We start from the raw sequence: 12821 nt of genomic DNA, 5'->3' as shown, positions 1-12821 counted from the left end.
TTTGGTAATGTATGTGTGTGGGGGTGGAGTGGGAAAGATAATTTATTGACTGAATTTAAGTTTTTTTGAATTGGAGTGGGATTTTTCCCTAAGTAAAGTTTTTTTTTTTTTTTTTTTTTTGTTAATATGGACTAGAAAGAGCTATTGGGAAAGATGCTACAGAATGCAGGTAGACATGAGTTTTTGTTTCGTATTGTAATCATCCCCATTGTAACACATTCATGGCAATTTTTGTGTATGTAGTAGTGTAGTTGTACTTTGACTGTTCACTAATATCTGGTCACACAAAGCTATTGAGTGCATCATCATGGATCTCATTAACAGAGACATTGGAAACCTCCAAACACTGGACCCAACCCAGTTCGGCTCTGTTAAGGGCAGATCATGCCTTCTAAACCTGGTGGACTTCTTTGAGACAGTTACCAAGGCTATAAACGAGGGAAAGGTGGTCCACATAGCCTACCTAGACCTCACAAAGGCCTTCAACACCATTCCCCACTCAGGTATTATAGACAAGCTCACTAGCCTGAACATAAACCCCTACATCATGAGATGGTTTGCCAACTGACTCACGGACAGAACCCACATGGTAAGAGTTGCAGGAGCTAGGTCTGACTCTAAACCTGTTACAAGTGGTATTCCCCAGGGCTCAGTCCTAGGGCCCATCCTGTTCGGCATATACTTCTCAGAGGTACAGGCAAGCACAGGAGGACTATGGCTCACCAAGTTCACAGACAAATACAAACTAGGGGCTATAATTGACTCTCTGTCTGACACAGACATCCTCCAAAAGGGTCTCACTAAGACAGATACCTGGTGTCAAAACCATGGTCTCAAGCTAAATGCCAAAAAGTGCATAGTCATCCCCTTTGGAAAAAACAAAGTACCCACAAACTGCCACATAGGTGGTAGCTCCCTAAATACGGAAGATGTAATAAGGGATCTGGGGACCCAAGTAGATAGTAACCTCTCCTTTGATAATCACATTGCCAAAGTGGTTAGAACATCCTTCTATGTGGCTTACCTAATCACAAAGGGGTTTGCATCCAGATCGAAAGAGGTTATTGGGCTCCTCTACGCATCACTCATCAGACCCATCATAGAGCACAATGCCCCATTTGGGATGTACCTTACAAGACACCTGCAACAACTGGAAAGACCATAGAAGTTCCTTACCAAGAGGATCACTGGCCTCAAGCAGATGCCCTATGCAGCTCGACTGAAGAAACTCCAGCTGTACTCGGTTGCATACCGCCTACTCAGAGGTGATCTCTGCCTGACATATAAGGCCATGTCCTCCAGGGATCTAAACCTCACCACAACAATAAATAGGACATGCTGGAGGGATAGATTCCTGTCCCAGAGACTTCCCATGCTCTGGAACAAGATTCCATTCTACATTAGGCAGAGTTCCTCGCAAACCCTTTTCAAGAGAAACCTTGATGAGTGGATGGGAAACAGAAAGTTTACCCCAGTGATCACTTCAATGGCTCTGCTGGACAGAGCCACAGGGAACTAATCTAAGGGGGCGGCGAAAGCCAACACATTCTGGCTAGGCTTATAAATGTCTTCAGTCAGATAGCCTAGTACCTACCTATGAACCTATGAACCTATGTGGATTAGGACAGAAATTCAATCTGAAAGTAATTAAAGAAAGAGCTTTTTTTCTCAATGATTTTACTTGGATATGAACAGATAATTGATTAGTTATTTTTGTTTTATCCATATAGGAGATTTGAATAAAGTAACACTAATTAAGCTTTACAAAACCTTTAAAATCCATGTAAACTGTCAACATCTATGGCTAACAAAACTCAGTTTAGCATTCCATGATTGCAACAACTGTCCCCTCACTGTACTGGAACATAAATACAAGCTTCCAGTATCAACAGAGAACTCAAAAGTCTCTGATCTTACAAGAATCAAATAAAGTATAGAAATGGCTTTTACACTCTCCATGACATTGAGTTATTACTTCCTTACTTATAATACAGATCAGAGATATTTATAAACTGTTTATGTCTGATTCACTGTCACTGTGTTCAGATTTCCACTTATTGAAATTTTTATGTGCTCATTTTGATGACATTTCTTACATTCTTTTGTATTCTACTCCTTATGACACACATGCTCGCACACACACACCCACACACACACACACACACACACACACACACACACACACACACACACACACACACACACACACACATGTGCTTATTCTGATGAAATTTCTAACATCTATGTATTCATATAAGATATGCATATGTACCTGTTTTCTTATGTTCATTTCAGGTACAGCACATTTTTTTGTTATTTCTTTTGTGTATAGTTTATTTTACTTTAAAATCATGCCTACATTACCTCAGTAACAAGTGTGATGTTTTTAATGAACTGCTGACTGTGTAGTTATTTCTAGTATTCCATTTGTTCTTAAATCAAAGTTATACATTAATTAAAACTTTACTCAACATTCGTAACTGAAAGGTAAGAGTTGGGAACATAAGTCAAAGAATTATGAACTTTACATAATAAATAAAGTACTGTTTTAGACTCTAAATAGATGATGTATTTCTCGTGCAATGAAAATGACAAAAAATGTCATGACTTGCTTTGGGAATTGGTCACTGAAAAGACAACATACAACAGAATATTCAGCTACTGTGATAAGCTGGTATATCATTAGAGGTGTGCATTTATTAGAAATAAGTTCCCCTGCACGTAGGAAGTTGCACGGCAAGACACAAGCACAAAAAGACAAAATTAAGCCAGCAACTGGTGAGCCATGGAGAAAAGTAGTTTATTAAGACTACTAAAAACTACTTAAGACTTCATAAAGGCTTAATTCAAACAGACCAGTTTCGGCCTGGGTTTAACCTGGCCTTCTTCAGTGTATTACAGAAAAAAACATGCCAAATAAGAGAAGTCTTATATGGTAAAACAAAACATTTGATTGGCTGACAGAAGACATCACAGTCATTAAACTCATGAATATTCATAATGCAATAGGTAATATTGAGATATCACAAAATATAATTCATAAATATTCATTAAGCCCTGGATTAAACAGGGCACCAAGTTTGGTTATCCATTTCTTTTCTTTTGTATCAAGTTTACTGTGCCAACCAGATTTCTGAGTTCGATCACCAATAAGTTTGTCAATAATAATAAAATGAAATTTGGCTGTTTGATGTTTTAGTGTGTGTTTGTATAAAGCATTTGTGGTTCTTTTACATTTGATGTCACTCAAGTGCTCTGACATACGTAACCTGAATGGCCTGGAGGTTTGACCAATATAAAAAGAATGGCAGCTACAGCAAGCCATATAATTAGCCCAGTCAGTGTTGCAGTTGGCAAAAAATCGAATGTCATATACTGTACTACTGTTTTTACTGCTGAATTCCTTTGATTTCAAAATATGTTTGCAGTTAATGCAATGACCACAAGGGAAACAGCCAATAAGTTTGTCACCCATAATGGTGGTCTGATACAACTGAGGTAGCATAGAATCAGAATGATGTTTATAATGATTGAAATGTGCTGCTAGGTATTTTGCCAACTGCAACACGAATCTGTTCATTCTACTTGGGCTGTTTATATCATTCAGGGTCTAATGGCTATACTTTTTTGATGTTGTCTTGTCTCTCGGATCTCTTGGACTATATATATATATATTATTGCCCAAGTTATATTAGTATAACAACCTTTTTACAAACAGATATATTTGGGGTGCTAAACATTTGACCTGTTTAAGAAGTCTGGTACTGTGCATTAGTTTGTCACAGTTTTCATTTATTTGAATTGGAGTTTTTATACCATTATTGTCCTGTATTGGACGTGGCTACTGTTTGTACAATCTTGTACAAATCGAAATATTGCCATTATTGTCCGATTATTGATTGATTTTTTCTCAATACAGGGCGTGGTTATTTTCATACTTATATATCACTGACTTTACATTACTGATGGAGTTAAATAAGATATTTTTGGATTTATCATCCGATAAGGATGATCTTGCACCTTTTGGTATTGGCCAAGTTTCTGAAGGTTCAGCCAATACTAGTTCTATGAAGCCGGAACAACGATGTGAAAAACTATTTGGTGATTTTAACAAAAATTTGAAAACACTCAGATCTTTTGTTTGGCACTTAAATTACTCAAAGCGTATTTGGTCAAGGGCATTAGTCCGAGGGGGTTAAGGGTCAAAATTCAACCGCTAGTATCTGACCCTGATGATATTTTAACTACTGAATGGTTATCCATTCAACAAGAATGTTCTATGAAGTTTGTTGAATCTTTGTCCAAATATTACACTAGGACCATAGATAAAGAAACCTCCAAGGTGTTACAACTAATAGAAGATTGTAACCAGTATCAGAATGACACATTTTTTTCTGTATCATTATCTAAACTTAGTTCAGACTTGTTAAATTTTGATAATCATTTAAAGGAAAGAAAACTCAAAAAATTCTCTCGTGATCAGTCTGACTACGAAAGGGGGCAACCCTTTAAATATACTAGACATGTCAGATTTCAAGAGTTGCACAATAGAAATACACCAAGTTCTAAAAGGAAACGTCCACGTTCCATTTTGAAAGGACGTGGCAATCACACTGATACCACTGATTATGATACATCATCGGGTACTGACACGGAAACACAGCACACCATGGAGCCTCCCATACCTAAACGTACAAATTACACATCCCCTTTAGGCAACATCGAGGGAAGAGAGGAGGCAGGAAACACAAGAAGGGTTACAAGTCTACAGAATCTTATGGAAGTATTAACGAACAAGTAAATCATGTTGTGGTTAATAATGTTTGTAACATCTCTAGTACTGTAATAACACCTGAACAAACATCTCTATTGAATAAAGGCTTATCTTTTATACCTGGCTTTTTTGTGCCTGAAGACACTTTCGCACAGGATTTATTTGCATTTTGTAGACTCATTAACCTAAAATTGTTTTTTCAGGATAAGGGGGAAGAACAACAGAAAAAAATGGATATTTTTAAATATCATGCCTCCTCATCTATACCTCCAATGCATCCTTCTGTTAACCTATTTTTACGCAGTGTACTTAGTGATTTACATTTTGTGTCTAACACTTGTATACCCATGCCGAATAATATGACTGACAATGAATTGTCTTGTTTGAGAGAATTAGCACAAAATAAAGAACGCGTTATTCTTCATGCAGATAAAGGTGGGGCGGTGGTGGTGATGAACTGGAATGATTATGATATCGAGGCTCACAAGCAATTGGGTGATGCTCGATATTACACCAAAATGCCACAGGACCCCACCTTTATGTTCAAACAACAAATTGACAATTTTTTAGATTCTGCGGTTGACAATGGGATAATAACAACTAAAACTTTAAGCCACCTAACTATCACTGATCCTGCTAGACAATACATTTATTTTCTGCCAAAGATACACAAGGATCCTCTACATCCACCAGGTAGACCCATTGTTTCGGGTATAGGATCACTTACTGAGCCACTTTCTGAATTTTTGACCAGACACTTAAAACCTTTACTTTCTTGTGTTAGATCCAGGATACAGGATACCACCCAATTTTTAAGCATTGTTAATGACATGCAGATAGAAGGGAATTGGTGGTTTTGCACACTAGATGTAAGCTCACTATACACCAATATCCCTCATTGGGCTGGTCTTGATGCCATTGAATATTGGCTTCACAAGTCAAATATCTATCAACCTGGCTTTAACACTTTTTTGATTAATCTCACCGAGCATGTACTCACAAAGAATGTATTTTTCTATGATAAGGAATGTTATTTACAGATGAAAGGTACAGCAATGGGGGCATCCTTTGCCCCCATATATGCTGATCTATTCATGGCATACATTGAGGAGATTTTGATCTATGATGATACTCACAATTTGTTTTTGCCTGAGATTGATATCTGGCGGAGATATTTGGATGATTGCTGGATGGTGTGGAGATCTGACATTGAGTATCTCAGTGAATTTATGGAATACTTAAATGACAATAAATGGGGAATACAATTTACTATTACATACGACCAGAACTCCATAACGTTTTTGGATGTTTTGATCACAAGAAATCAGGATAATACCTTGAATACTGAAGTACATATGAAGTTTCCTCAATACAACACCTTACTCCATGCCTCCAGCTATCATATAAAACATATAGCCAGGAACATTCCCAAATCACAGTTCATCAGAATTAGACGTAACTGCTCGGATGAGGTCAGCTTTAAACACCATTCTCAGGATCTATACCGCAGATTCATAAATAGGGGCTACAATTCAGGGTATGTCACCATGGCCCAAAATCATGCTTTGGGCTTACGCAGACAAGATCTATTGACATATAAGAAGAAACCTTTGTCTAAAAATATATTAAGTTTTACCACAACATTTGGCAGAAATACTAATAGATTTATGGACATCATCAAGGATAATTGGAACATATTGAAGGCGGATGGTAATATTAATACGTTAATTCTAATGTATGTTCTTTTTCATTCAGAAAAGGAAAAAACCTAGCAGCACATTTCAATCATTATAAACATCATTCTGATTCTATGCTACCTCAGTTGTATCAGACCACCATTATGAGTGACAAACTTATTGGCTGTTTCCCTTGTGGTCATTGCATTAACTGCAAACATATTTTGAAATCAAAGGAATTCAGCAGTAAAAACAGTAGTACAGTATATGACATTCGATTTTTTGCCAACTGCAACACTGACTGGGCTATTTATATGGCTTGCTGTAGCTGCCATTCTTTTTATATTGGTCAAACCTCCAGGCCATTCAGGTTACGTATGTCAGAGCACTTGAGTGACATCAAATGTAAAAGAACCACAAATGCTTTATACAAACACACACTAAAACACCAAACAGCCAAATTTCATTTTATTATTATTGACAAACTTATTGGTGATCGAATTCAGAAATCTGGTTGGCACAATAAACTTGATACAAAAGAAAAGAAATGGATAACCAAACTTGGTGCCCTGTTTAATCCAGGGCTTAATGAATATTTATGAATTATATTTTGTGATATCTCAATATTACCTATTGCATTATGAATATTCATGAGTTTAATGACTGTGATGTCTTCTGTCAGCCAATCAAATGTTTTGTTTTACCATATAAGACTTCTCTTATTTGGCATGTTTTTTTCTGTAATACACTGAAGAAGGCCAGGTTAAACCCAGGCCGAAACCGGTCTGTTTGAATTAAGCCTTTATGAAGTCTTAAGTAGTTTTTAGTAGTCTTAATAAACTACTTTTCTCCATGGCTCACCAGTTGCTGGCTTAATATTTTCTTTAGGTGTGCATTTATGCCCTGTTATTAAAAGTGCAATGCAGTATGTTTTCTTTGTGGTCTGCTCATCTCTCAAAAATAACAACTACACTGTATTTCACTAAATAATTAATTATTATCATTTTTGAAATGAACTGTATGCATGATGGAGTCTTACTAACTTTTTTTAAATAATATGTAAAAAAGAAATGTGTAAATGATGTATAAAATGCTTCATGCATGGCTATGTTTCACAGAGTATGTGGACAGCATGAAGTCACAGAGCAATACATAGTTGCATGGTCAGAGATACACAATGCATATGAGTCTGAGTACCCTAACTTGCAAATATGAAAAGAACTATCTTCTAAGTCTTTAGTCACGTGCAGTTTATGCTGTATCTTAGTCATACAATAAGTCTCAAAACATATGAACTGCACTGATTATACTTAAATAGTGGAAAAAAGACATTTGTGTTATGCAACTCTATGATGTTAAACAGGTACATAACAAGTTTTGTTTCACTTGTCTTTAAGACCGATTAAGCTTTAGTTTCATGGTGGAGCATACTCATTGGCCCCACAAAAATCATATAGAGAAGCTAAAACAAATATGTCTTATACATAACAAGTTGGTTGTAATCAAAAATCCAGTTGTAATACTATATATGAGCATTGACACAATAAGCAAGTCACTGAGAACCCATCAGTGTTTCATGTGAGCACTTTCTTATCATTCATTGAACTGTCAGCATCATTACCATTTATTTTTAGTTCCATTGGGATTATGGCTTCTTCTTAGAGTAGACCCGAGGTGGTATTTATATTGACTGGAAAAATATAGCAGGGCATTTTGTAACTTCCCCTACTCCTTTTGGTAAATGCTGTGGGTTCTTTTACATTCATCGGAGATGCCACCAACTCAGGCAGATGCATACTCAGGTTAAAATTTCATCTGAGGGATGGCACATTGATGAGTGCAGCAGTTTCTAAAGTGGGGCCCCTCTGCTAGAACTCAAACTATTAATGTAGGGGGAATACACTGATTAAAAAGGGTGTTACTAGTGGTACCCCACTGCGTAAAAGGCATGCACTCATTAAAAAGGTTGTTACTAGTGGGGTCCCTCTGCTAGAACTCAAACTATTAATGTAGGGGGCATACAGTGTTTCAAAGGGTTGTTACTAGTAGTGTCCTAAGAGTCCTTTGGACATGTCTCTTTGGAATTTACTTCTCTAATGTCAAGGTTGACATCAAGGGCCTCTGGTTGGGCAAGTTTACAGACGACTGAAAATTAGAGCTATCATAAACTCTCCAGGTGACATACAGATTCTTAAGGAGAGCATAAGAGGTGCAAACAAATGGTGCCAGGACCATGGTATTAAGCTAAACACCAAGACATATAGTATTATGTCCTTTGTCCCTGCACCTGCCACATAAGCAGCATCACTTTAAAAATGAATGTGGCTATTAGGGACCAGGGCACTCTTACCATCAGTGGACTATCCTTTCATCAACATGTACTCAATCATGCTATTAGGAAATATTTTTATGTTGCCAGAATGATTACTATGGTTATTTCTTCCAGATCAAGGAAGTTAACACCCATCTGTAGTCCTCCACTATGAGACCTATAATAGAATATAATAAGTCTTCCAGTATCCACTTGTCAAAACATATAACTCAGCTTGAAAGATCTCAGCACTTGCTTATGAACAGAATGAAAAACATCTCTTCCTTGTACTAGACAGGCTGTCTTAAAACATTTTCTTGCTCTGCTCTATTTCATATAGGCTATTAGTGGGGGCTTCTGTCTCACTGGCAAATACTAGACAGATCCAATACTGTATGACATTCTACACAGCTGCAAAACAAGCAACACTCTTAACACCTTCTCAACAGAAGAAAGCTTCCACTTCAGTTCAGAATAAACATGACCTGATGGTATGACAGATATCTTGCTCTCTTAAAGAATCCTTCTTTTATGGAATACTTTTCCCTTAGATATAAATTAGGGCGGGCTGCTCTACCTCTTACAAAACACCTGTCACTAGTGGTGTACCCTGGTGGTTCAGTCATTGGGCCACTCTTCTTTGGCATTTACTTCTTGGCGGTGAAAGCTACGATTAAGGGTTTGTGGCTGACCACATCTGCAGATAATGGTGCCAACATAAACTTCCCAGAGGATATCAAGATCCTGCAAGAGGGCCTTTCCCAAACAAATGTCTGGTGTCATAACATTGGACTAAACTGAATGGTATGAAAGGTAGAGTAGTATCCTTCAGCAAGCAAGGCACTCCTTGGAACTATCACATTGATAACACACCCCAAAAACTGATCCAGTCATTAGGAATCCGAGAACTTATGAAGACAATGAACTGTCCTTCAAGATATTCACTATTGTAAGACAGTGTTTTTATTCATGGCACAGCTTACTATTAAGAGTATGGTGTCCACTTCAAGGGCTGTGATCATTCCACTGTATTCCTTAATCATCTGTTAAATCTTTGAGTAATACATCCTTCGGTGTGCACCTGTCTAAACATTTTGCATAATGTCCACAATGCTTTCTTACTAATAAAACAAAGGGCCTAAGTCAGAGAAACTATGCAGACAATCTTATTGCCTTGTCCTTCTTCTTGGTGTCAAACAGGCTGCAGAGGGGCAGTATGTCTACCTTGCATACTGAGCCTCAACAGACCCTATCCTGTCAGACTTACTGCATACTTACAAGTCAGATAGGGACTTAAACACCTGTTCTAGAGATCTAAATATCTTTTGCAACATAAATCAATCATGTTGAAGGGATAGATATGTATCACAGAGAAAAGCACTATTTTAGAATTGTCTTCTTCTCCACATAAAGAAAAGTATTTCTCTTGCACTATTAAAATGCAGTCTACATGAATAGACTGGGAACCATAAATTCACTCCTGATTTAGCACCCTTGACTCTCATAGACAGGGGCAAAGTGTAAATGTTCCACTCATCTCTGGATTATTCATATTTAAAATACAAGAGCTAAAAAGTTCATGGAAAGTTATGACTAGGCTTCTAAAGATCCTTAGCGATCATTAACCTAACTAAGTACCTATTGACCTAAGGACAAAAATTCTGCCCTATTCTGATTCCTCAAGCCCTCACTGTAAGACATGAAAATAGGTAGCAGTCATTTATGTTATAGTGTTCTGATGAAATGGGATCTCAGGGCTAGGCTGCATGTGATCTATCCAATCAACAGCCTGGTATGACTCTCTGAAACTATGATACTATCGAAGGCATGTCATGCAACATCCTTTTTCTCATCTCTTTCTGCTACATGTGTAACGTTATGTAGTGGTGAGCAAATCATCAAAGATTTTTCAATGTTCTTTTCTCCAGGAGTTGTCGGGTGAATTTCTAATTTTGAATGCAATGCATTCACATTAGGTTTGCTTATTCAGAAGAAAATGCAAATGATTAAGATAAGGGCTGCATAAACAAAACACATTAAACATTTAGTAGACAGTGAACAGAAGGGGATGAGATTTGTTAATGCTATTAAGATAGCTTTGTATCAGCTGAAGCATAGCTAATGAAAAACTGACAGAGTCTGAAAACAACAAGAAAAGAGAGGGATGAAATACATTTAGTATATTATATTATGCAAAATTTAATGTCATCACACATTTGAAAAATTATTATTGTGTGTTTTAGTAAACAGCTCTCTGTTTTGAAACAAGTGCTAGTTTAAAATTCAGGAACCAGACATGCTAATAAAGATTTTTAAAGGTAGAAATGGTGCTATCATTTATAAAAAAAAAAAAAAAAAAAAAAAAGTTTAATGTGCTGTGACAGTATAGTTAAATGTGTTTAATTATTAAAATTCTACCCAAAATCATATAGGGCGTCAGAGAGAAATGTTGATACCCTCCCCTCCATCAAGCAAAAAAACTCTTAGCAGACTTTTTCAGCAGTGACTTTTATTTTGCTAACAACTGAATTTATTAGATTTATAGCATTTTCAGAAGTTGTTAGGAAACTAAAAGTAATTTGAGTTATAATTGTTAAACATAGCATTTCATTTAGGGTTGCAAGACTTAATTACTTGGATAAAATATAAAATGATTGGTATTTGGACATTTTTATCCTATTTTCTGCATTTTGTTTCAAAAAACAAACCTTAATAGCATGCAGTCCTATTATGTGAAGGCATAACAGTATCTAATTATTTAATAACCCTGGTCATGTTTTACGTACATCAAACTGTGAAATCATTCTCAGTTGAGTGCATTTTTTAATATTTTCTAGAAAATGAATACCATTGTAGTACAGTTGACACATATCATTCCTTGACTTGTTCATTCTTCCTATTGCCTTAGGGAGATACTTATTAAATTCAATGACTTTGGCAGGCTTGTCATTTAATGATGTTCATCTAAAGAAAACATTGCAACAGTTTCATTTTATTAAAAAAAAATAATAATGCAGGCCTGTTTATCTACAAAAGCAAAACCAGATGGAGCAGCAAAGGAAAGTAGCTTCTATTTCTCTATTACAACCAGTAGTAACTTTTAAAATTTACTTTTGTTTTAGAACTTTCACTATAGTTGAGCTATATAATTTGCTATGATGCATCTCAGAACGAGAATTTAAATGGTTAAATGCAAGGTACACACACAGAATCATATGTTAAAGTGGTTCAAAGGGGGATTTAGTTGAGAGTACTGTGCTCTTGTTTTCTTACAAAGTGATGAAAGTAAATGACATTAACTATATTTGCCATAGTTTTGTGTGTAATGAAATTGCAAATAGTAATTTAAAGAATTTCTTGGAAACATATAAAACAAATTGCAAATGTGCCATGATTTTATTCATCTTGTCAACATTTATCACGTTACACTTCAAGAAAACACATATCTTGCCAGCGACTCTTTGGATCTACCTACCCTTATGCATCTTCCATTTTTGGATCAATCCTATTAATATGATGGTCACTGGCATATTAATTAGGTATGCCATAAGCAAGCAGATGCCTCACCTTTTGAATCTTGTGGCAACCTACATTCCCAAAGGGTTCTTGTTCTTCCATTTAATGGATTTTACTCACCACCAATATAAGTTATAAACTGCAATCCTTAGGTTGTAATCTCTGTTATCATGCCTATGTTCTACTGACACAGGGTAGTAGTTGTCTAGGTTCATAGGTTCATAGATTCATAGGTAGGTACTAGGCTATTGGCCCTAGGGCCTATATAAGCCTAGCCAAAGGTACCCTGGCTTTCGCCACCCAAGAAAATTATTTTCCTGTGCCACTGTCGAGCAGAGCCACAGAAGTAATCCCCGGGGTGAATTTCCTATCTCCCATCCAATCATCAAGATTTTTCTTGAAGAGCGCTAATGAGGAGCTTTGTTTGATATAGATAGGTAGTTTGTTCCAGAGTATGGGAAGTCTCTGGGACAGGAATCTATCCCTCCAGCATGTTCTGTTTATTGTGGTGACAAGGTTTAGGTCCCTATACTGTGTAGCTCGT

This window comes from Protopterus annectens, chromosome 1.part1 (assembly GCF_019279795.1).
Source record: "Protopterus annectens isolate FY-2018-M chromosome 1.part1, PAN1.0, whole genome shotgun sequence".
Classification (NCBI taxonomy): Eukaryota; Metazoa; Chordata; order Ceratodontiformes; family Protopteridae; genus Protopterus; species Protopterus annectens.
The sequence above is the reverse complement of the archived record's forward strand: the minus strand, read 5'-3'. Positions refer to the sequence as shown.